The sequence below is a fragment of the Protopterus annectens genome, chromosome 5.part0, assembly GCF_019279795.1.
Source record: "Protopterus annectens isolate FY-2018-M chromosome 5.part0, PAN1.0, whole genome shotgun sequence".
NCBI lineage: Eukaryota > Metazoa > Chordata > Ceratodontiformes > Protopteridae > Protopterus > Protopterus annectens.
The window spans coordinates 53,126,769-53,149,778 of record NC_056735.1 but is presented as its reverse complement, the minus strand read 5'-3'; the positions used below and the strand labels follow the sequence as shown (position 1 = coordinate 53,149,778).

The 23,010-nt window shown below is 36.8% G+C and overlaps 1 long non-coding RNA gene across 1 annotated transcript in view; it reads left to right on the top strand.

Annotated features, from left to right (window-relative positions):
- LOC122802484 overlaps positions 1-23,010 on the top strand; it is a 1,101,354-nt gene that overhangs the window by 660,599 nt on the left and 417,745 nt on the right. The gene's annotated exons all lie outside the window — the stretch shown is intronic.

Genomic DNA, 23,010 nt, shown 5'->3' with positions numbered 1-23,010 from the left:
AGTGTGTAGCTCAGAGGGATTGGGATTTCTTTAGGTGTAGCATGTCCAACAGCTCTGGGTTTGACATAGCTTTATATATTAGGCAGAGATCACCTCGGAGTAGGCGATATGCTATGGAGTAAAGCTGGAGTTTTTTGAGATAGTCAGTGTAGGGCATCTGTTTGAGGCCAGTAATCCTCTTTGTGAGGTACTTTTGTGGTCTCTCCAGCTGCTGCCGATGTCTTGTGAGGTACATTCCAAAAGGGGCATTGTACTCTATAATGGGTCTAATGAGTGTCGAGTACAGGGGAACAATGACCTCTTTTTTCCTGGATGAGAACCCTTTTATGATGTGATGTGCCATATAGAAGGACTTCCTGACTACTCTGGCAATGTGACCATCAAAGGACATACTACTATCCACCTGGGTCCCAAGGTCTCTTATCACACATTTGGTGTTAAGTAGACTGCTGTCTATGTAGTAGTTCATGGGTACAGAGTTTTTACCAAAGGGGATGACAATACACTTTTTGGCATTGAGCTTGAGGCCAATGCTCTGACACCAGGCATCTGTCTCAGGGAAGCCCTTCTGTAGGATTTCCACATCATTTGTGGACTCGACTATGGCTCCTAGTTTGCAGTCATCTGCGAACTTTGTTAGCCAGAGGCCTTCTGTGTTAGCCTGTACTTCAGAGAAGTAGATACCAAACAGGAGAGGTCCCAGGACTGAACCCTGTTGTACTCCACTTGTCACTGGTTTGAGGTCAGATTTGGAGTGTGCAACATTTACAGTGTGGGTTCTGTCAGTGAGCCAGTTGGCAACCCATCTTGTGATGTAGGGATTTATACCTAGTTTAGTGAGTTTAGCTATAATTCCAGAATGGTGGATGGTGTCGAAAGCCTTGGCGAGGTCAAGATAGGCTGTTTGAACCACCTTACCCTCATCTACGGCTTTGGTGACTGCCTCAAAGAAGTTGATCAGGATCAGGAGGTATGATCTGCCTTTCACAAATCTAAACAGGGTGGGATCCAGAGTTTCGAGGTTACCAATATCTTTGTTTATGAGTTCCATAATGATACTTTCCATGGCCTTGCAGACCAGGCTCGTCAGGCTACTAGGGCGATAGTTCCCGGGATTAGTGGTGGCTCCCCCTTTATTAATAATAATAGATGGGTCATGTGTAAAATGAGCAGCAAGTGTACTGAGGAACCAGTTTGTTACTTAATATTTTGTTCATTTGTTGTTATTTCTCAAAGAAACCAGAATGGGATAGAAGCATTTTTACTTTATTCTTGTGCCAACCAAGAAGATGCGGCAGGCAGAAATGCCTCTTTAGAAGGGTAACCTGGAAGCGCTTCCTGATTAAATAAATTGTTTGGTATTATAAAGTCTGTGAGTGGAGGTTAATGGAATCAAACGCAAGATTATAATATGAAGAGTGTTTATGACTGCTTTAGTTTATACTAAATTGTCAGAGGGAGATATTGTTTTTTTTTCTTATTTGCTCAAAAATGCAAAATTTAATTCTACACAGTTTTGATAATATTGTTCAGGGAAAGTTTCAATTCATTCTCATGGCACACAGCAGTTTGACTAAATGTACTGCAACATTTTTCTGAGATGAAACTATTGACTGACTATTATGGCACTTGCCACATATGTAGGCATACCTATTTTTCAAGTATCATATGAAATCATACCATATCTAACTTGTATATGCTATTCAGAATATCTTGCAAATTCGTGTTTTGTCTAATTGGGAGACAGTGTTCAAAATAAGGATTCTTCTGTTACGGACATTAAAGTACTATGCAGCTCAAGGTCGTCTGTATGATTTTCTATTTTCTTTTTAATGCACTGTGCTTCTCCAGAAGTTTCTAGGCTGCTGTACTCTTCACAGTTTACCACTTTTTAATATTAACATGTTTTGGGGTAAACTGCTTAAAAGATTAAGTACTGTCCAAACCAAAAAAAACACTGGATGTAACTCGTACCTGTCAACTCTCCAGATTTTTGCAGAAGGTTTGGATTTTTGCCTCATATTTTGAGTGTGTTCCTCATAAAATCTTTGGTTTTCTGTAAAATTACTGATGATTAGATTCACTAATAATGACATACATTTGAGTTTCAGAGTTTATTACTAACACAAATCATATTATTCTAGCAAATGTCTAAGTTTGTAAAAGCATCATTTAAAATCTGTCCATATTTTGGGCCTTTGCCCCCCCCCCCCATTACTTTATGCATGGGTATAAAGTGATCTAGAGATCCAGTAGCTTCCAAGCTTAAATGGGATCAATAGAATACATGGTTTTAGCAGAAAACATTAATATTTAAAAAACAGAGCTGTAAAAGATTAAAAGCCAGTACTGATCCAACAGATATGGTGTTATATTATCAGACCTGAAAGGTTCCTACTATGACCTGCAGAGTTTTCACTAAATGTAGGAAAACACAAATGGTGTTGCTACTTAAATTACTATGCAAAGATTAGAAAAAAGAATATTACATTTAGTTCTTGAAATGTTTGTAAGATGGAAGTTTTTGTTATGCTTCTGCCATAGAATAAATCATTTATGATGCCAGTTTTCTGTCAAGATTAAACACCTTCTTTGTTGGTAATATCTTATTCATTACTGTAATTAGGAAGAAATGTTAACCCAGAGGAAAATGCAAATTGGAAATGCAGGTTCTGTGACTGCTTGCAATGTACATGTACAGATCTGACAGAGAACACTTATCAAGTGCCAACGTGACAAAAATGAAGACAGAGTGAGAGTAAATCCTTACAAATATCAGTGGACCTGAAACCTTCAGTCTAACAAAACACTTTCGAAATCCTTAGAAACCCAGTGCAGTGACCTACATATCAGCATGTTACAAAATGTAAGTGGAATAATTCGGAGACACATGTTTCAGTTTTGTATGAGTATAGAATTTGTGAATAAGTATGTGGCATTTTCAAAAAAATGTCTGTGGATGCTCTGAACTGCAATTATGAAGCAGCCATATTGTCAAAACATAGAACTGTGTATAGAAATAATGAAAGTATAGAAAGAAAGCTGCTGTACAAAATAAATATTTCTACATGGTTTCACAAGTGTTTTAGCAATGAAAACAGGAAGCAAAAATATACAGTAATGGAAAGTAAAATAACCTGTAGTGATATACAGCAAAGTATAAGATCAGAAATGTAATGGGCGTCCACCCAAGAAAAGTGAAGGATACAAAATCAGTGCATGGTGTAGGTACTTAGATGTACAGCAAACAGCCATAGGCTGTATATTTTAGCTAGCTGTTATAGAGCTGAGCACATAGTAAGACGTTGAAGAAAACAACATAACTATAAAAAGCATGCATTAAAAGTAAAGAATAGAAGTTCAGTTACTGGTGTTTTTTCAGAAACATAGCTGAACAAGAAAGTATAGAGGGTGCATACAAAATATTTTTGTGCAGATTATGAAAATACAAAGTTATCCTAAAATAAATGAAGCATGTGAATTTTGAGATGGATACTTGGGGTAGTGTCACTACAATTAATGAATTAAAGTCACAGAACTAAGTAATACAATTTTTCACTTAACTGATATTGTACTGAAGTTGGCTCCGTGCTGAAGAGAATTAAAGCACTGAATGCATCCCAGGTGATCTGGAAGTAAATAATGACCCCTGTGCTGGAGATACCAATAAGAGACCTCTCAATAAGCAAACCCTGGAGGATGTTGGCCGGATGACCATCAGTAGTGCTGGCACTTAGCGAAGAGAGAGATAGAAGGCTCAGATTGCAGCGTATGCTTCAGAAATGTTTGCTTGTTTCTTCCAAGCTCCATCCATGTTGCCAGATTTCATGCAGCATGCAGAAGAGTAGGAATGCTCACAGAGAAAGGCCTTACAGTCTGAGGGTAAGAAAACAGAAAAATCCCTCATGGCTGTCCAGCTGACAGCCATGCAGAGGAACACCTGTGTGCAGAAAGGGAAGCTTTAGAAAAATGTTGTTATGAAACATGTATCTTTTGTTACAGATGAAACAGGTCTGATAAAAAGAATTATATTACAGCAGATGTTAATCCTACATTCCTTAGGCCTAGATCTATTCCTTCTACAAGACATGTTAATGTATAAGAATAAATAAGCAGACTGTTAACAAAATATCAGAACTGCTATGAAATATCCAGAATGCTCTGCCATTGTAATACTCTTACTGAAACCTGATGGAACATTGTAGCTCCGTAAGAAATGCAGTCCTGCTGTGATGACGATATTGAGATGATGTCAAATGATTTTAAAGTGAAACGAAACATGCTTGACAAACAAGGTTTTTTGATGAACAGGTAAAGATATACTTGGCTATAAACATTCATGAAATCTGTAAAATAACCACTTATGTTATGAAGTATCCCATGCATATTCCATGAATCAGAGCAATATAAAAATTGTTGCAGTCTGTACCACAAGTTGCAGTTTACCTTGATAATATCTTTGTTGCTCGACCCACACTAGAACAACATTTTTAGAATTTAGAGGTAATGTTGAAAACACTGCATGATGTAGGTTTGTTTACTAACACAAGCAGCTGAGTTGTATTAACAGCTGCCTAGTAACTAGCACGGATTCATGTTAAATGATTGAACAACTACATCATAAAATGTCAGTTCATTGAGATGAGAGCATCAAACATTTTAATTATCGAAAGCCAACTTTGTTGAATATCAATGCGTCGAATCACAATAGTTGGCCAACAGCTGCGAAGTTAGCACCTTACATGTTACTTTTAGTATGTATAATTAATGATAGTAAATATTTATATTTATTCCAACTTACACACAGCTGTTGGCCAACTATTGTGATTCGATGTGTTAAGATTCAACAAAGTCAACTTTTGATGATTGAAATGTTTAATGCTATGGTCTCCATGGCCTGACATTCAATGATTTAGCCATTCAATCATTTAACATGACTCCATTGTCACATGTAGTAGATTACACAGTGGTTACATTCTTTGCAGACTAAATAAAAGTCATACAGTTTGTTAACTGGTGCAGAGCAGTAATCCCACTGGATCAATTTCAGTTACAACTCAGAATGTCAACCCAAATCAAAAATATTTTATACTTTTAATATAATTTTAATTTAACATTTGTTTACTGGGAAAGTCTGACTTGGAACAAAGTCAATTTTCAGCAGAGGCCCAGGTAGAAACGCTCCAGATGCATGTCTTTGTAATGTAGGAGGAAACTGGAGTACCCAAAGAAAACCCACATGAATGAAGGTAGGAAATACATACTCTGCACAAAAGGCACTCCAGCCAAGAATTGAACAGGAGAAGCTCTTTCTGTGAGGTGACAATGCTACCACTGCACCACTGCACCTATAGAATAAAAGGGCATTTTTTCAAGCCCCCCTGCACCCACCACACACCAGTTAATTATATATGTCAACTCTGAAATCACAAAATAAGAACACATTTTCTGACCTTGCTGCCCCATTACATCATACAAAAGACTGAGCTAAAACTCCACTGAAAAGAATGTTCACGCCTATAAGCATTCACTATTTATAGCTGCAAAAAGTGTTCACTCATATGAGAGTTGGTAGAATCACCTGCAATCCTAGACACACACACATACACATACACACACACACACACACATACGCGGACACACACACACACATACACACACACACACACACACACACACACACACACACACACACATACATACGCACACACACACACACACACACACACACACACACACACACACACAAGCTTGTACACTCACAGACGTGTATGTATTTTTTTTTTATACTTCTTTCAACAATTGCTATCTTATACTAATTTTAAAATATTAGTGGGGAAAGTATTTTACATCAGAAATATAAAAAAAAAACCATACAAAATGATAATAATACAAATGTAAAACAACTTAACAAGTAGGTTACTCCCTCCAGTGGAACTATGGAAATTTACCCTAACTTTCAGTGGTTACATCCTGTAGTTTTTTGACAAAATCAAGTTCAAACAGATGTTCATATCTCTAGAACAATAACAGTTAATAAGGAAGTACAGCTGGAAACTGTTCACCACAAACAACTAATGTTTAATGTGGTCACAAATTCTAGTAATAAACCAGATTTTATAAGTCACAACGAATTAGATATAATGTCTGTGTGTTTTCTAAGCAAACCTAATTTTATTTTTGCAAGAGGCAAGAAGGCAAATGTACATATTGGGCTGAGAGGTGTATTCATTCTTAACTCCTAGTATTCCAAAAATGAATTGCGAGAATGCTAGATATAAAAGAGTACAATAAGGCAAGGAAATAGTGCTACTAAAATATCTTTATTCTAAAATATCTTTATTCTTTCCAACAGGGAAAAATCAAAATGTCAGTCTGTAGGCTTGTCCATTCATACCTCACAACTGTTGAATATTCTGCAGATAACACTGAATTTGCAAATTAAATAACACACTGACACAAAATACCAAATGTCAACTTTAAACAACAAATGTAAAATATTTTTATAAATCTTTATAGGTGGGGGTGTGAGGCAGCAGCAGATTTAAGACACCAAAGGGGGTCACTGGAGTCAGCTAACAGGAATAACAGCCATATGAGACAGACTAATTGAGAAATTATAGAAAGAAGGCATGTCGTTTAGAAGAGACAAGAGAGACGTTGAAGAAAATGAGTCAAATTATTTGCTAGGTTTGTTTGTTTGATTGAATTTTCGGATATTGATTTATTGCCATTTGTTTACCAGGATAACAAAGAAGCCCATTTCAGTGGAGGTTAGTTGAGAAAAGATCCATACAGTAAAAACTGAAAAAAAAAAACTCCATACATAAAAAAAAAAAAAAATAGCCAAAATGATGACAATATAAAATGTAAGCAACATTATAAACATACAGAGATTTGGTTACATGAGAGGTCTAACTACACAGAATATTCTAATAGGAGAACAGAGATAGCACATGATATAGTAATATATGGATATGTAAGATTCTACTATGAGACTCTGACTTCCTTAAAGTTAATGTTCTAAAAGAACAAAAACATGCCTGAAAAGCAAAAGGGTAAACCCTCTCAATTTCTCGTTTGCTCCTGCACACCCTGATGTGAGTGGCAAGCCCACCCCCAATATAAGTGTATAGACATACACAAGTACTCACACACATACACACACACACTCACATACATGTTCGGAAATCTGAACACCGAACAGTGTAAATGCCGAACCGAGCATTTCAGTGATGTTGAATGTCGAACATGTCGACTACACTGAAATGCTGCTATCTACTCACCATTCTACAACAGGGTATATACATATAAACTCCATGGTCACACCAACTCATGATGACTCTCACTAAGGAAGTGAATTATTGATGCCCCTTAGAAATCCTACCAGCAATGATTGCCTAAGGGAAAAGCATTTGGTGTTACGTCATTCATCTTTTTTCTGTGGGCTTGAACAATTTAAAATTTCATCCCCTAAATTTTAGAGTCTCCATGTATACCCCACTCCCACTTGTTAACACCACCTATCAGCTACCTGCAGTAAGAGTATAATTTGATAATTTATTTTCTTTTGTAAGGGTATACATACGTACATGTATTAAAGTATACTCAATTGATCAACTAAAGATGGACCCCTGCCCTCAAAAAAAAAAAAAAAAAAAAAAAATATATATATATATATATATATATATATATATATACACACACACACACACACACACACACACACACTCAGGTCACTCCAGAGCAAGTACAAATACGACTTTGTCATTGTCGATGTTGGTGTGAATGACCTAAGTTGTACATCCCTGGACTACATGAAAAGAGACATGGAGTAGCTCTCTGAACATGTAGCCCAGGCCAGTATGACCCTGACCTTGAGTAGCATTCTACCCTCACCAAGAATGATACCTCGGTATAAAGAAAAAAATTATCAATTTCAACAATTGGCTAAGCTTCTGGTGTCATTCAAAGGGGATCCAGTCTCTGACAGCTTGGGATGACATGCTCGACAAGCCATGCTGCTTCGCTAGAGACGGCTTGCACCTGTCGTCCTTAGGCTTTTGAATACTGGCCAAGGCTATTGCCACCCTCATAGTGCCTTTTTTAGGCAAGGCTCAAAAGACAAACCCACCACCGTAAATAGCACAAGTAACAAAAAACTGAGGGTAATGCTACTCAATGCCAGAAGTCTAAACCTCAAAATGCACACTCTCAAGGCACTCCTCAGTATGGAGAAAACCGATATATGTGCAGTAACAGAAACCTGGTTTAAGGCTACAGAGAGCACCCTAGCACTACCAGGCTACAACTCATACCGTACATTTCGGCCACAAAACCCAGACTGAAATACAAAAGGCAGGGGCGTATTCATATTCATCAAGGATACCCACACCTCCAGGTTAGTAGCACAGCACAATGCTTCAGAGATCATCCACGTGCAATTAACAACAGGCAAAACTGCAATTCAAATTGTAGCTTGCTACAGATCACCCGCCATGTCCCAGGACCCACATTCTGCATTTCTGGAAACACTGGGAAACATAAAGGTCCTACCAAACACACTGATATTGGGTGATTTCAATTACCCAAACATTAACTGAGAGAACTACTCAAGTAGTAACTCCCTTGCCCAACATTTCCTAGAATTTATAAACTGTAATGCCCTGGATCAACTGGTCAACACCCCCACCAGAGGTGACAACATATTGGACCTGGTAATCACCAACATGGGCGATTGGTGTTCCACACCAGAGGTCAACCCCCTTACTGGTTAGATCTGACCATAAACAAATCACTCTGGATATCCACATTCCGCCCACAACCCCGGTCAAAGAAACCACCGTGAAAAACTTTTCAAAAGCAAACTTCAGGTTACTTAAGACCCAGGTGGAAAGTTTCAAAGCCCCAATGCTAAAGGATAATGCTGTCCAAGCTGCAAAATCCTTTACAAATGCACTGTATGAGCACCTACAAGAATGCATGGGTCATGCTATCCCAAGCAAAACCAAGACTCACTCCTCCAAGAAAAGGAAACCAGTCTGGTGGACCCCTGCCATAAACAAGCTATACAATAGAAGGTGGAAACTAGTACAGAAAAGAGTAAAATCCCAAGAAGGGAAGACATCCCTGATCAGTATCAGCAAGAAACTATGATCCCTCATAAAATCATCCAAGGCTAGCTTCGAAAGAAAAATTTCCAAGGACTCCAAAGATAACCAGAAGGCATTTTTTAGGTATGTCAAGAATCTAAGTGGCAATTCTCAGATCTGCTCAGAGTTAGTGCGGAATGGCACAAAATACACTGAACTGACCGATATCACCAACATCCTGGCAGACCAGTTCAGTGCAAACATCACCCCCAAAAGGGCCCATAACCTTACCAAAAGAATGTAGTGCCCCTGAAATCACAGACACTCAGGTTAAAACAGCCCTCTCCAAAGCCAAAAACACAGCATCAATGGGACCGGATGGTTTCCCAGGCTCTGTCCTACATGAGCTCAAAGATGAACTAACCGCTCACCTAAACACACTTTTCAAAACTCAGCCTCTCCACAGGCTACATGCTCATAGAGTAGTGCACAGCAATGGTTATTTCGCTCCACAAAGGTGGAGCCACAACAGACCCTGGGAACTTTCATCCTATAAGCCTGACTAGCTTGGTCTGCAAGGCTATGGAGCGCATCATCATGGATCTCATTAACAGAGACATTGGGAACCTCCAAACCCTACACCCTACCCAGTTCAGCTTTTTTAAGGGCAGATAATGCCTCCTAAACCTGGTGGAATTTTTTGAGACAGTTACCAAGGCTATAGATGAGGGAAAGGTGGTCCACACAGCCTACCTAGACCTCACAAAGGCCTTCAACACCATTCAGGTATTATAAACAAGCTCACCAGCTTCAACATAAAACCCTATGTCATGAGATGGGTTGCCAACTGGTCACAAACAGAATCCACATGGTAAGAGTTGCGGGAGCTAGGTCTGACTGTAAACCAGTTACAAGTGGCATTCCCCAGGGCTCAGTCCTAGGACCCCTCCTGTTTAGCATATACTTCTCAGAGGTACAGGCAAGCACAGGAGGACTATGGCTGACCAAGTTCACAGACAAATGCAAATTAGGGGCTATAATTGACTCTCCGGCTGACACAGACATCCTCGAAAGGGTCTCACTGAGACAGATACCTGGTGTCAAAACCATAGCCTCAAGCTAAATGCCAAAAAGTGCATAGACATCCCCTTTGGAAAAACATAGTACCCACAAACTACCACATAGGTGGTAGCCCCCTAAATATGGAAGACATAGTAAGGGATCTGGGGACCCAAGTAGACAGTAACCTCTCCTTTGACAATCACATTGCCAAAGTGGTTATAAAATCCTTCTAAGTGGCCCACCTAATCACAAAAGGGTTTGCATCCAGATCAAAGGAGGTCATTGTGCCCCTCTACTCATCACTCATCAGATCCATCATAGAGTACAATGCCCCATTTGAGATATACCTTACAAGACACCTACAACAGCTGGAAAGTCCACAGAAGTACCTCACCAAGAGGATCACTGGCTTCAAACAGATGCCCTATGCAGCTCGATGGAAGAAACTCCAGCTGTACTCGGTTGCATACCACCTACTCAGAGGTGATCTCTGCCTGACATACAAGGCCATCTCCAACCCAGAATTGATGGACATGCTCCACCTAAGGAAAACCATATCCCCACGATCCACATACTCTAGGGATCTAACCCTCATCACAACAATAAATGTAAAACGTGCTGGAGGGATAGATTCCTGTCCCAGAGACTTCGCGTGCTCTGGATTCCAATCTACATTAGGCAGAGCTCCTTGCTAACCCTCTTCAAGAGAAACCTTGACGAGTGGATGCAAAACAGAAAGGATACCCCGGGGATCACTTCAGTGGATCTGCTGGACAGAGGCACAGGAAACTAATCTAAGGGAGCGGCGAAAGTGAACACATTCCAGCTAGGATTATAAATTCCTTTGACAGATAGCCTAGTACCTATATATATATAGACAGTAACCTCTCCTCTCTGATTATGTAGCCCAGACAGGTATGACCCTGACCTTGAGCAGTATCCTACCTTCACCAAGAATGATGCCACAATACAGAGATAAGATGATCAGCTTTAACAATTGGCTTAAACACTGGTGTCATTCAAAGGGGATCCAGTGTCTGTCTGCCTGGGATGACATGCTGGACAAGCCACGCTGCTTCGCAAGGGACGGCTTGCACCTGTCACCCCTGGGATTCCGGATATTGGCAAAGGCTCTTGCCACCCCCATAGTGCCTTTTTTAGGCAAGGCTCAAATTCTAAACCTACCACCCTAGAACACAAAAAAGGAAAAAACTAAGGGTAATGCTGCTCAATGCCAGAAGTCTAAATCTCAAAATGCACGCACTCGAGGCCCTTCTCAGTATGGGGAACATCGATGTCTGTGCTGTGACAGAAACCTGGTTCAAGGCTCCTGAGAGCACCCCAGCGCTATCAGGTTTTACCTCATATCATGCGTTCCGGCCCCAAAATCTGGACAATACCAAGAAAGGAGGGGGTATCCATATTCATCAAGGACACCCACACCTCAAGACTGGTGGCAACGCACGATGCATCGGAGACCATCCAGGTGCAATTAACCATAGGCAAGACTGCTCTGCAAATTGTAGCATGTTACAGGCCACCCTCACAAACTCAGGAACCTCACATGGCCTTCCTGAAAACACTAGAGGGGATAAATGTATCACCAAACACCATCATACTAGGTGACTTCAATTACCCTAATATAGACTGGGAACACTACTCAAGCCCAAACACCCTAGCCCAAAAGTTCCTGGAATTCATAAACTCAAATGCCATGGAACAACTAGTCACCATCCCCACAAGAGGAGATAACATACTTGATCTCATCATCACGAACATGGGAGCACAATGTTCAACACCGGAGGTGTACCCTCACTGGTGAGATCAGACCACAAACTAATCTCGCTGGAGGTCCTCATCCCACCCCACCTGAAATAAAAAAGACCACAGTAAAGAACTTCTCAAAAGCCGACTTCACACTTCTAAAGACTAGTGTGCTCTCCTTTAAGGCCCCCGAGCCGGCGGAAAACAGTACTCAAGCCGCTGAATCACTTACAAATGCCTTCTACCAGCACCTGCAGGACTGCATGGATAAGGCAATCCCAAGCAAAACAAAGACTCTTTGTACCAAAGGCAAGCGTCCAGTCTGGTGGACCCCAGCCATAAACAAACTCTACAACAAAAGGAGGAAGCTACTACAAGATAGAGCAAAATCCTTAAAAGGTAAGACACCCTTGATCACTATAAGTAAAAAACTAAGAGCTCTCATAAAATCATCCAAAGCAAATTTCGAGAGAAAAATAGCTAAAGACTCAAAAGACAATCATAAGGCCTTCTTTAGCTATGTTAGAAACCTGGGAGGAAACTCCCAGATATGCTCAGAGCTAGTTCAAAATGATGTGAAGATTACTGATCCTACAGACATTGCCAACATACTGGCTGACAGGTTCAGTGCAAACTTCTCCCCTCCCCAAAGGAGAGATATCTATACCAAACGATTGCAGCCCCCAAACATCTCCAGCCCAAGTGAGAACTGCTCTCTCCAAAGCAAAAACACAGCATCCATGGGACCTGATGGTGTCCCCGGCTGTGTGCTCCATGAACTCAATGAGGAATTAAACCCACAGCTAGGACAGCTGTTTAATCAAAGTCTTACCTCTGGATACATACCCAGGAGTGGCGCACTGCAACTGTGGTACCACTTCACAAAGGCGGTGCCTCCACCGACCCTGGAAATTACCGCCCATTAGCTTGACAAGCCTTATCTGCAAAGCCATGGAGAGGATCATAATGGACCTCATAAATAAAGACATAGGGAATTTGCAGACTTTGGATCCAACCCAGTTTGGCTTTGTCAAAGGCAGATCATGCCTTTTAAACTTGGTTGACTTTTTCAAACAGTCACCAAAGCCATTGATGAGGAAAGGCAGTCCATACAGCCTACCTCGATCTGGCTAAGGCCTTCGATACAATACCCCATTCGGGTATCATTGAAAAACTCATCAGCTTAAATGTCAACCCATACATCACAAGATGGGTTGCAAACTGGCTGAGTGACAGAACCCACAGGGTCAGAGCTGCTGGCGCCATGTCAGACTCAAAGCCTGTCACAAGTGGTGTCCCACAGGGCTCAGTCCTGGGCCCACTCTTGTTTGGCATCTACTTTTCCAAAGTACAAGCAAACACAGGAGGGTTATGGCTGACAAAGTTTGCAGATGACTGCAAACTGGGCGCCATAGTAGAAAACACATCTGACACAGATATCCTTCAGAAGGGTCTCACAGAAACGGATAACTGGTGCCAGAGCCACGGCCTAAAGTTAAATGCCAAAAATGCATAGTCATACCCTTCGGGAAAAACAAGGTTACCCCTAGCTACCAAATAGGTGGCAATCCACTGAGCACAGAAGAAGTTATCAGGGACCTGGGGACCCAGGTTGATAGTAGTCTGTCATTCGACACCCATGTAGCTAAAGTAGTTAGGAAGACCTTCTACATTGCCCACCTTATCATGAAGGGATTCTCATCTAGATCAAGGGAGGTCATAGTCTCCCTTTACTCATCACTCATCAGACCAATGATTGAGTACAATGCCCCATTCGGAATGTATCTGACCCGACACTTGCAGCAGCTGGAGAGGCCACAAAGTTCCTCACCAAAAGGATAAAGGGTCTCAAAAATCTGTCCTATGCTGCCCGACTGAAAGAACTCCAGCTCTATTCAGTCGCCACCGCTTGCTCAGAGGTGACCTTTGCCTAACATACAAGGCCATGTCAAACCCAGATTTGATGAATATGCTTCACATCAAAAAATCTAGATCCATCAGAGCCACAAGGGCGGAGACTTAAACCTTGACTTGGCTATTAATAGGACGTGCTGGAGGGATAGATTCATCACCCAAAGACTCCCTATGCTGTGGAACAAAATCCCGGTACATGTGAGGCAGAGCACCTCGCTGGCCTTGTTCAAGAGAAATCTTGACCAATGGATGGGAGATCGCAGATATACCCCAGGGATTACCTCAGTGTCACTGCTCGACAGAGGCACAGAAAAATAATGGGTATAGTTCCCCATACTAAAGGGGTGGCGTAAGCCACAAAACGATGGGCTAGGCTTGTAAATGCCCTCGGGCAGATAGCCTAGTATGAACCTATGAACCTATGAACCTATATATATATATATATATATATATGGGCTCCATACACTAGATTGAATTTTCACTAATTCGAAATAGTGCATGGAATGCTCACTGCAGCAAAGGTGCACTTAATCAAAAGTGCACTTACGTGAAGTTCAGTACAACAAATGGGTGTTGTACTGAACTTCCGTGCAATACTCCTGGACCTTAGGGTTAGGGCATGGGTCATAGTAAGGGGATTGCCCATAGGGCGATCCCCTTACCATAACCCATACCCTAACCCTAAGGTCTGTGACGACTGCAGCGCAGTGAAGGACATAGCAATGTCCTCCACTATAGTGCGATAGTCACAAACCTTAGGGTTAGGGCATGGGTTAGGGTAAGGGGATAGCCCTAACCCTAAGGTCTGTGACTATCACACCATAGTGGAGGACATAGCTTGTTTTTTATGTCCTCCACTGTGCTGTGGTATTTTTGGTGAAGTGCACTTACGCAAAGGTTCACTTTCGTTGTTGTAATAGGAATCCATATATATATATATATATATATATATATATATATATATATATACACATATATATATAGATATAAATATATATATATATATATATATATATATATATATATATATATACATATATATGTATATATATATATATATATATATATATATATATATATATATATATATATATATATAAATTATATATATATATATAGAGAGAGAGAGAGAGAGATATGACTTTACTATATTGTAATAACTTTCTGCTTTTCACTAAAGTGCCTATTGTGTATTTCTGTTAAATTCTATGTAAAACCAACACTGAACATGTCAATACTGTTCATATTTTATTGGAGCTTTTCTCTCTGGGCTTCCGCTGAAAATGGACTCACACCCAGATGGACTGTCCTGGTCAACAAATGTAAAATAAATAAATAAAATGTGTTGGAAAGGTGTTATGCAATAGATTATTATTTACAATATTTACACAATGTACAGTAGATTCACACAAAGATATTGGAACTTGTAATCCATCCATCTATCCAAAACCCCCCTTTTCCATTTTTTGTACATGGGGTTCCATTTTTTGTACATGGGGTTGCGGTGTCACCTCAACAGTCACAGTCATCTAAAGCCAAGGTGTACACTTTTAGGTGGCTAGCCCTGCCACAGTAGTTCATCCACACCACACACTCTCACTTATGTTCAGTTTAGTGTATCCAGCTACCTACTGCATGTCTTTTTAATGTGGGAGGAAAGTGGAGCACCCGGAGGAAACCTTCACTGGAACTTGTAATATATAATCAAATCAGAAGTGATAAATAAGTTAATTATTACTTTAAGTTACATTGTCAAGTAGTTGTAGAACTTTGGTCCAGGGATTGAAAAAAAACATCATTTTTATTAGATGATCGGTCATTATTTATTAAAACAAACTCTTTTATAATCTCATAACTAGATTTTATATCATTCTTTTTGAATTATACTAGTTAGTAAAACATTATTGAACCATTCAATTAATTTTTATCAGAATTGACAGATAAGTGCTTTATAATTGCAAATGGTATCATGAATTTAGATTATTATAAAATAGCATGAAAACTTCTTGAAGAAGAAATTATTACATCTTGAATTAGTTGGTACATTAATTTTAAATAGTAGATAATAACTCATTAACCACCAGAACAATTTCCATTTAGTTCTAGTAATTCTAAAGACAGTTTAATTTTATTAAACTTTAATTAAAGTTTTATGTGAATCATTCCAGTTCACTTCATATGAATTATCTAACCGATATAATATTTTATCCATCCATCCACAACCCCTTTTTCCCATTTTTGCACATGAAATCAGGATGTTACCTCAACAATGACAATAATGACAATCAGCTGTAGCCAACTTTCACACGACTGGATGGCTAGCCTTGCTGCAGTTGTTCATCCATACAACACACTCATACCCATGCTCAAACCTATGGCCAATTTAGAGTATGCATTTCATCTACTGCATGTCACTGGAATGTGGGAGGAAACTGGAGCACCTGGAGGAAAGCCACTCAAACCCAGAGAGTACATTTATTTATTTTATTTGTTAACATTTGTTGACCGGGAAAGTCCACTGGGTGCAAGACCCATTTTCAGTTGAGGCCCAGGGAGAAAAGCTCCACAAAGCATTTTAGTGACAAAGATTAAAATGTATTACATCTTAAAGATACAGAAGTAATTGTATGTAAAAATGCAATTTACAATATTTACATTATTCTATACAAGATGCAAGAAAACATATTTCAAAATGCAATTTGCAGGAATTTACATTATTCTACAGTAGAAAAGCATGGGTTTTGAAACAGTAATTTTTTATGTAAGAGTATAGTATACTGTATAGTGGGTTGCCAGTAGTTGTTGTGAAGACTTGGTTTTAAAAAGATATGCAAACCCAGTATTTTGTGGGCTGTGCTTTTTTTAAGAAGGTTTGCTTCTGAGGCAGGTGCAGGATGGATTGTTTAGATAATGTGTTTTTAAAGCCATTTTAAAGGTTTTTGAGTGGTCAGTTAGGGTTATTTCAGATGGTAGGTTTTTCCATAGTTTGGCAATAGTGTGGGAGAAAAGACATTGTCCAGATCTTTTGTTGGGTTTTTGTTACCATAAGCAAGAGTTTACAGGAAGATCTTAGAGTTTTTTTAGGGTGTAAGTTTGTAGGATTGTGTTGAGGGCTGGGCATTCCTTAGGTTTAGTAATTAGTTTGTGGGCTAAGGTTAGTTGTGTGTACTTTAGACGGTAGATAAATTCTAGCCATTTTAGTTCAGTTATTGCTTGACAATGATGAGAATGGTGTGTTTTTTTCAATGGCGAATGTGGCAATTTTATTGTAGCAGGATTGTAGTTTATTACTAAGGGTTGTATGAAGATTGGTAAAAATGGCACTACCATAAAGAAGAGAGGGAATGAGTAAGGTATTGGCTAGTTTTATTTTGGTATATTTATCCATATAGAGCTTGTGGTGATATAGTTTGCCTAGTTTGTAATGGGTTTTCTTTATTGCATTCAGGATAGGAGGTTCATAAGTGAGTTTGTTATCTATTGCTATACCTAGTAGTTTAGCTGTATTAACTAGTTGTATTTCTGTGTCATTGTTACCAAGGATTTTGAAGTCAGTGTTAGGTGACTTTGTTGAGAAAAGTAAACGTTTTGTTTTCTGGAGGGTTTAGCTTAAGTTATGTGTTAATAAGCCATGATTTGATAGAGGTAAAGACCTGCTGTGTAGCAGTGAGGAGATCTGAGAATTTTTTGGAAGTGGATATCAGAGTTGAATCATCAGCATATTGGATGAGATTCTGGATTAGGGGGGCTTTATACAGGTCATTGATGAAAGTGTTGAATATTAATGGACCTAGAATGGATCCTTGTGGTACTCCTATATTGTTAGGTTGGTAGTCAGATTGTACATTTAGCCAACTTACTGTTTGTTCCCTGTTCTGTAAGAAAGATAAGAAGCAGTTTAGGGACCTTGGGGAGCAGCCTAGTCTTGATAGTTGAATTAGTTGCTTATGTATGAGAGACTGTATCAAAACCTTAGATAGATACAGTAGGATTACAGGGGTAGGATGCCCTGCATCTAAGGCTTTGTTGATGGTGTCAGTGAAAGAGAGAACAGCAGTGATAGTGCTATGCCCTAGATAGAAACTGTGTTGGGTGGGGGATAGAAGACCGTTACATGAGAGGTGGTTAAGTTGTTGTGAGTGAACACATTTTTCCAGGATTTTTGATAGTGGGGAGAGTATGGAGATTTGGTGGTAGTTGAAAAGATCCTGAGGGTTTCCCCCTTTGTGTAGTGGATTAATGATAGATTTCTTCCATAGAAGAGAAACATAGGATTCAGAGAGAGAGTGAGAGAGCAATTTATGAGGATTTGAACTGGGTATGCTATTGCAATAGCTGCCAATAGCAGATATTCTGGGGGGAAGATTATCTGCAGATAGTGAGCAAGGTTTGAGTTGTTTTTAAGAGTTTCAGGATTAGGGAGGTGGGAACAGGTTGGATAGTGAATGAGTTGGCTGGTTGAATGTTAGTGTAGTCTGCAGGGGAAAGGGTGTGTTCCATAGGTTGGGGAGGGTGTGGGGTTGGGCTGGATGGCAGTTTTTGAGGAGTTTTTGAATGATAAAAATTAAATGGTTGTTAAAATCTTGGGAGATTTGTTGTGGTGTTTTTTCAGGTGCTGGAGTTGCATTTTGGATGGTGCCTGGGATAAGAGGAGAGGAAAAAGATTTCCAGAATTTTTTGGGATTGTTGTATGAGGTAGATAGTTTAGTGGAAAATAATCTTTTTTATCCTGTATCACAAGCATTTTTGATTTGTGATACATGCAGACTCTGCACAGAAAGCACCGCAGTGAATAACTGAACTGGGGAACATCTTGGTGTGAGGTGACAATGATATCCACTGTGGCCATCTTATATAACATTTAAATGCAATTGTATGTTTCTTTGGAAACCATAAGAATTTCAGCAAAATTTCAGTAAATTTGAGATGCAGAAAGAGATAAAATGGTAGTTGAATAATATAAAAGATCTTTAGTAATGAGACCATTTTAATAAATTGAAGCTTTTCTTAAAATGTATATATTTGTTTATTCCACATTGAAATTATCTTCTTAATGTAATCTAAAAATGATATCATAATTTCTGTTCCTGGTAGTTACTCAAGATTTTAAGATTGGTCCTAAATATATCAATTCAAAATTCTCTTCACCAACATATTTTGAAATGACACATTTATTAATAGAAGTATCATTTAATAACATATATTTAGTTTTTTGTTTTTAAAATGAAGGCCAAATATTTTCTCAGATGAGTTAAGAGTATTCCATGTTAATTGAATCACTAAATGTAAATTTGACAATGTTAATATGTCTTCAGCAAATAACATTGAGAAAAACAATGAGGTCCAGATTGCAAACATTGTATATCTAAATTGAATGTGATTATAATGGCTAAAATTTCAATTCCCATAACAACCAATAATAGTGAAATTGGGCAAACTTGTTTAGTTCCCTTTTTATCTCAAACGATTCAGATAGGAAAGCCTCTAATTTTACGTAACCTTTATTATTAGAATAAATATGCTTAATTAATTTGACAAATGTCTGTGAAATTCATATAATTGTAATACTTCAAACAACCCCATTTAATGGAATCAAAATCTTTTTCAATATCTCAGCTTTTTAAAATATCTAGCCTATCAATGTCACTTCCTTTTTATTCTTAATTACTAACTCAATTAAAGTTAATGTTCTTTTAACATTATCCCAAGTTTCTCTGCTGGGAATGAAACTGACTTGATCTTATCTATCAGTGAGAGAATAAATGATTTAAATGTATCTGATAATAAAGACCTGAATATTTTATAATTAGTGTTTAGTAAAGAGCTGGATCTGCAGACAGAGCAATCAGTGTCATCTTTACCATTTTTTCGTATTGAGGTAACCACTGAATATTTCCAGGAAGGAGTTGAAATTAAGCGTTTTGATCTTTGAATAGAATATTACAAAAAAGCAATATTAATTTTGAATGGAATAATTTATACATTTCTATGAATAATCCATCAGTTCTATTATCTTTGTTAACTTTCAGTTCTTTAAGTTTCTTATTAACTTTTTTGAGAAGAAACCAGTTTAGTAAATTTAGATTTAATATTTTCAGAAATTGTAATCATTTTCAAATTTTTATTTTTTAAATGTTATTTATATTTAAACTCCATTTATAATGACTTTTTACATCATTAAAGTAGTTCTTAAATTCAGCTAAATGCTTTCAGTATATGTTTTAGATTTGTTTTTCCCTTTATTCATAATTGTTATAATGAGTTGATCTAGAATGCATTTTACATGCATTCCATTTAGACTCATAATGTTTATTTAAGTTTTTAAGTTTTTAAATTGATATTGTTTACTTATGGGATAAATTACATTCATATTATTCATTCATTTTATTTAACTGAATAAGGGTTGATTTGTTTCCCTGTTGAAATTCATTATTAGCTGTATGTATTTTTCTAAGTCTGTTATTTTTTTTTGTCTCACATTTTTAATTTCCCCTTGCATCAGTTTGATACTCTACCATATAAACAAGCTTTACAGGAGTCCCATATCATTAAAATGTTAAGATCTTTATCATAATTGCAATCTAAAAAAATAATCAATTTCTCCATAAACTATTTTATAAAATCTTCCCACTTGATTAAATTGGATGGAATTCTTTATGTTATTGCTAGATTTTTAGAATTAATTGAACTTTTACCTATAATAAAGTATGATCTGAAAAATGGCAAGATAATTTGAAATTTTTAATTTTTGACTTTAAATATTGTGATATAAATATATACGTTCTTGAATGTGTAATAAAAATATGAACAAGGACAACATGCAAGTGAATTATTTACTTTTAATATAAATATATTGCCAAAGCCAAGCATGTTCATCCAGTTCTAAGTGCTTTAGTAATTTCAGAAATTCTAGGATCTCTATTAGAACTAATTTCTTGTTTACTAAAAATACAATTAAAATCACCTCCTATTATAACACTTCACATCATATTATTAAGAATGAAATTCAAGTGTTTCTTTGCTATTTTAGCTCTCATACCCGGAAACCAATATAAATTAACTATAACCCATATTTTATAATTAAATTCTAAAACTACCATTGCAAATAAACCATTCTGTTTTTCTTTCATGAATAATATTTTAAGCATTAAGGTATTTTCTATAAAATAGATAACCCCTTATTTTAGATTTAAAATTTGATTGATCTAGAACTTTAAATTGAAGAAACTTAAAACATTCTTTTTCTTTATCAATTATGTGTTTCTTGTAAATATAATACCTGAACTAAATTTAAGCAAATGTATTTGTACAGATTATTTATTTTAGTAATATTACTGACACCAATAACATTCAAAGATAGAATCCTTAATTATAAAATAAAGTGCTATAGTCATTACATTTCTTTTTAATAAACATCTCCAGAGTACTTCCCCTTTAATTGACTCACCTATTAATCTAATTAAACCTAAGTTCTTTAACTAAGTATATACTTTTTACTAAAGATAATAACAAGAACTTAGTTTAATATTGGCATAAAAAATGTAAGACAAATGATATTTTAAAAAATATTTAAAGGTTATAATAAATTAAAAGCCCACATGAAATCAAACTTGATTTTAGTTTAACAAGGATCAACCTAATCAAACTACCAACTGTCACCATTTATTAGCTGAGAAAGAATATATATTCAACTCTTAAAGAACTAAGAAGTAACCTGAATAATATTTAATGCAATTATTGTATATTATATTTTGCAAAATATAAAAGTTCATGTATAAAATGAATGTGAAAAATAATTTCCTTTGAATGACTAAATATCATTGTTGTAAGAATAAAAAAAAATGAAATGCATGTTAAATTAATAAAAAATAGCATTAGTATTTATCTTTACTAAACTCTTAATGTACATGATGTGCATGTGTGTGTGTGTGTGTGTGTGTGTGTGTGTTAAAATATATGATAGATGTTAATTAGCATCATTGAAACACAAAAAAATCAAACTGGATATTCTTTAATATCCCTAGATCTTTGTATATTACTAAGTTAACCTGAAAATGATACACATTCATTAACCGTTTAATTAAAATTGATATATAATGTGATTTCTCATCTCATTTTGAGCATAAATATATATTTATTTTGTAAGTATAATGAATTAATTTTCTCTTAAATTATCCTAGTGATGACATAATGAGATATTACTTATCAATAATGACATGGCAACTATGCTAATTAATTAACATTTGTAAATTTAAGCTTTAGCTTTCATCTGTTTTGGGTATAATATCATGTATTAATCACAAAGCAAATAAAAATACTCATAATTCAAGAAAATTCAAATTAAATGTATATTTCAGTTATTTTATATAAATATCGAACTATAGTAATAAAAGTCCTGTATTGTGAAAACTTAAAGCATTATTTTTCTTTATCACAGATATGTGTTACTTGCAAGTATACTGCTTGAACTAAATTAGATTTAATGTATTTTTACAGGTTATTTATTTTATTAATATTATTACCACCATTAACATTCAAAGATAAAAAGTAATCCATTCTTTTCATCTTTCAGCATAACATCAGTAAATATTTACTAGTGTCTCCAGATCATAGTATATCATTATCCAGACTTTGAAAATAGTTAAACACTCATACACTGCTACACTAATGACAATAACGATAACATCTTCATAACATAAAAGCAGTACAAGCTTACTGATAGAAAAAAAAGTCAGAGAACTTTTTCATTTCATAAAATCATAACATGATATATGTTACCTTACTTATTACTTTATTTGAATAGATGGGTCCCCTTCAAAGGATAGAAATTTCACAACATTGAATCACTGAACTGTGAAGACCAGATGATCGAAGTTGTGAAATATCAAATCTTGTGAATGAAGAGATATAAATTCAATTTTAGTATTGTTTAAGGTGGTTAAGGAAACAAGATTTTTTTGGTCAGGGAGTAGGTTTGGAATACACAGGATTAGCATGAATTATTTGGGGTTCAGTAATAATTGAAAGTTAGTCAAACTTCAATAGATTTAAAAGATTCTTAAGTTAATTTTTGTAAGTATGGAATTTTTTTTTGCATTGCAGATAAGTATGGAGTTATGAATATGCTGCACATTAGGGGTGCATTTGTTAGGTATTTGGAGATTATTTATGAATATGT